Here is a 1160-nt window from a genome sequence, read left to right as displayed (position 1 = left end):
TTTTTGTGTGATTTATCTCCACGGCGTCCAGGAACTGGAGGTGGGCAAAATCCGGATAAATATCCGGATAACCGGATAATTCTCAATGAAACATTATCCGAATTCAGACTCTTATCTCTCTTTCCTGACCCGTTTGCCGAAGTGGGTGCACCCACTTGTTGAAGTGATGCTAACCTGTTTGTAGAAGTGGTTCTAATCCATTTGTCGAAGCGGTTTATAACATATTATTTGCCGAAGAGGTGGACTAACACATTATCCGTATTTCGCTAAAGCGACTCCTTGCCCAGCCCTGCATAGAACACTCCGATAGTAGGGCGGGCCTGTCCGTACCTTGAAGTAACTATATAGTTACTCCAAGGTCCGTACGACACGTACGCAAGCACGTCTTTACTTTATGGGTCCTCATGTCGACCCCCCACGTCTTGTCGTGTCAGTGTAATCACCGATAGGAAATAAAGTGGAGGGCACGACTTTTTCCCCGGCGCACTTCAGTACTTGTGAGTGGCAGTATATTATTTTCAGCTTTATGGCAGCAATACAATGCCATCTGTCTGCTTTCGTATTGTGACCGACCGCCCCTTCGCTGAGTCAAATAATCACGACGAAGCAAACTGCAACCATAATAATTTATTATGCTACTTTCTGAACTTTGTTTTCAGTCCTCACTTCCGTGTTGCTAGAAAACACGAACGATAACGACGCACGAATAGACGGATGATAGGTGTGAATGGAGACAGTTGGTTTTTTTTGCTTTATTGACGAAGGCACAACACCACACGAACGTGTACGTTTGGTGTGTACGAACCGCTACACGTTTCCCCAAAACAATAATAAACAAAGGCGGGCTCTGTCCGACCGAAAAAAAAGAAGAAAAAACATCAACGCTCAAAAGGGAAAAAATGTTTTGAAAGTTTGACTGAAAGTTTTCAATGATATAAACTTGGGGACGCAATGCAATTCGCCCCCCATTACGCCACAGCCCAACCTGCGGAAAGTTTGATCCTTAACTCACCGTCGGTTCGTAATCGATTAGTTTAAAATGGCAAGAGTAGGGTATTGAACTGGTAAATGATCATTCACTTGATTCACATCTCTGAACATTGCATACGCGCGCATGTGTGTGTGTGTGTGTGTGTGTGTGTGTGTGTGTGTGTGTGCAT

This window comes from Aplysia californica, unplaced genomic scaffold, assembly GCF_000002075.1.
Source record: "Aplysia californica isolate F4 #8 unplaced genomic scaffold, AplCal3.0 scaffold00026, whole genome shotgun sequence".
In the NCBI taxonomy this organism is placed as follows: Eukaryota; Metazoa; Mollusca; class Gastropoda; order Aplysiida; family Aplysiidae; genus Aplysia; species Aplysia californica.
Note: the sequence above shows the minus strand (reverse complement) of the source record.